This window comes from Dryobates pubescens, chromosome 17 (genome assembly GCF_014839835.1).
Source record: "Dryobates pubescens isolate bDryPub1 chromosome 17, bDryPub1.pri, whole genome shotgun sequence".
Taxonomy (NCBI): Eukaryota; Metazoa; Chordata; class Aves; order Piciformes; family Picidae; genus Dryobates; species Dryobates pubescens.
Window position 1 is genome coordinate 21,418,370 of NC_071628.1, and position 3,088 is coordinate 21,421,457.

A 3,088-nucleotide genomic window follows, 5' to 3' on the forward strand; every position below is an offset into this window, starting at 1 on the left:
TCTTTTCCTGTCCTCTGTAACAAGACTGGGATTTGTTTCTGCTTTAGGGTTGGGTTGGTTTGGTTTCCCCTCGTTGCTGTCTTGAGCTCTTTTGGTTTGGGTTGGGTTTTTTCCCTCCTTTCTTTTTTCATTCTGAAGAGGCCATGAGTTGACCTGCAGGGCTCTTTGTTGTGTGTGGTAGTTAGGTGTCTGTTCACTTTGTCTTCTTTTGTTTTCCTTCCTTCCCCCTGTGAAACAGTGTACAGTGGTGGGGTTCTCATTCCTGTGGTGATTAGGTGTACGTTAGAACTACAGCAGCCAACAGCTCTCCCCTTCCCCCAGGCCCCCACAAAAAGGGAAAGGCAAAACCAGCAACCAGCACCCATCTCCCCTCACCTCTGAAGGGTGGCTTTCTGACCTGTGTGAATTTCCTCTTCCAGTCCATAGCATCCAGCCACTGTCTCAGCAAGGGCAAGCAATCCTGGGAATTTCTTCCCTTTTCTTTTTGCTTTTTTTTTTTTAATGAGCAGGTGGCTGGCTGATTTAGCAGTAAAAACCAAGGAGGTGGGGGGGAAGAGATCAAAGAAAAGAACCCCTCAATCCTGCTGTTGATATGCTGGAAGCCAAGAGATTCCTAATCTACACCCTGGCTCAGGATCTACAACTTCTCTCCATGTGTGGTGTTGTAAATGAGTAGTTCACATTTTTGATGTGGAGGACCTGTACTGGTGTGTGCCAGTGGGCAGGAGCCCTGGTGCTGTGTGTGTGTGTGTCTCTGTGTGTGTGTGTGTGTGTCTTGGGAAGCAAGGACAGGTTTTCCCTGTGGGATGCAACCTTCCTCTTCCAGATCCTGCATCCCAAGTCTGGGGTTTTTTTTAAAGGCTTCTGTTGTGAAAAGCTGCTCTAAAATTGGCAGAGTGTTAGGCAGGGGATCCTATTCTTGGGTAAGGCTCCAGGTCAGCTCTTGCCACCCCCTGGGCAAGCACATGGGAACCAGCCTCACTGACTGTGTCAGCAGGGTTTGGCCCTGTTAGCTTTTGAGGTGTGCACTGATCTAAGGCTCTTTAGGAAGCCTCCAGGCTAGTGGGAAGGATTCCTGCTCACTTCCACTTCTAAAAAGTGCAGTGAGATGTTGCCTCATGCAGATATCCCTGCTCCAGTCGGCCCCAAATCCCTGCCCAGCTAGGGGAGGACAGGTTTTAAGCAGTGGGAGGCAGCTGAGCTAACACCTCTTGGGCTGTGGCAGCTGGGGAAGGTGAGCAGCAGACCCTGGAAAAGATCAGCTCCTGACTGGGAACTGATGGGCACTGCAGGGCAGGAATAGGGAATGTTCCTTTTCAGAGATGCTTTCCAGACTCTAAATGCACTTTAAATAAGCCAATTTTTCCCCCCAGGTCCTAGAAAAGCAGCCCAAATAGAAGCTGATCCAGCCCCTTGGGTTAAACATTCCCTGCCTGCTGCAGGTGATGAGCTCAGTGTGCCACTACCCACCCCCACAGCTAACCAAGGCCCTGCCAGCCCCTCACCCCAAGCCCCTTCAGCTGAATGGTGATGCTTGTCTGTGACTCCCACCCACCATAACCACCCCACAGAGCAACTTCTCCAGCAGAGCACACCAAGAATAGTTTCCTTTGTTAAACAGAGTATTACCGTTGCAGCCACTCTGCAGTAAGCAGGGTGTCTCTTGACAAGACTAAAACTCAGCTGATGATCCAATGCCTGTCTGTGTGTGTGTATAGAATATATATGTATAAAATGTAAGGGGGAAAGTAATCCTTTGCTGAGCCTATTATGTACTTAATCAGGTTTCAATATTGTGCAATTCATTTCTAGCTAGCCTAAAACTTACTATGCCAAACCACGTGCTGTGTCATTCATGTCTGAGAAATGGTGGATTGCAGTGACTTCACCTTTTGCATTTACAGTAAGATGCATAAATAACTGTAACAAGCTCTAACAGATGTTGCTTCAGCACCTAAACCTTCCTCTCCAGTCTGTCTCCTCACTCAGATGTGCTGCCCTGGCTCCAGCCAGGAGGAACCGGGCTGCTGCTCTCACCACGCTCATTTTTAACCTGTCACCACTTCAGCTGGGAGCAGCCACGGCAGTGACACCAACAGAAGGGGGCGGGGGGAGAGCTGATGCTGGGTGTTTCTGTGGCTGGGTGAGGCAGCTCCAGGTTCCACCGTGCTTGAAGTGTCACTGATGACCTCTGCTGCTTTAGCGAGGTTCTGCTGCTGTTTTTCATGCCCAGGCTCAGGCAGGCAGAGCCCACTCCCCCCTGTTCCCTGCCTTGCTGCTTATTTGTGCTTGGCGACATGCAGGAGCTGCTCGGAGAGCACCCTGGGAAGGGTCGTGGACCACCGGCCCTGCACTGCCCCAGATCTGTCACGCTTCTGCTTCAGACCATGGACAAGCAGTGCTCTAACCCACTTTAGCCCTGCCAGCACTCTGCGGCTGCCTCAGACCTGTTGGAAGGCTTCATTCGTGTCTCCGCCATCTCCCGGTGCTTGCCGGTCCCTGGCAGCTGTCTGCTGTGGGGACCCAGGCACAGCCCATGGCCCTGTGTCCCACCAGCCTCTTTTTTACCCCTGGCAATGAGTTTTTTAATTGCTGACATTTCTAAACCCCGGCTATGAACCAGGATCCTCTCTTAAGCTGCCTTCGCTGGAGCTCGAAGCCACTAGAGACCCCTGGCAGAGACCCCTGGCAGAGACCCCTGGCAGAGACCCCTGGCAGAGACCCCTGGCATGAGCCGTGCTTGCCGGTGCTGTGGGCGACTGTTCCTGGGGTGCCGAGGCGAGGCTTAAAAGTCCCTTTCAGGCTGCCCGCGAGCGCTTGAGGCAGCGGAGCCGGCCGAACCCTGCGCCCCGGGGGCCTGGCGGTGCCCGAGGGCCTGGGCAGGGGAGGGCCGTGAGCGGAACTGTGATTGCCGGCAGGACACCGCCTCCGGGCCGCCTTACTTCCGGTGCGCCGCGGTGCGCATGCGCAGCCTGCACCAATCAGTGCGGGGTGGGGGCGGGAAGCACTTCCCGGCGTGCCCTTCGGCTTCCGGACAGCCGTGGAGATGCGTCCTCCGTTGCTAGGCAACGGTGGGCGGTGAGGCGAG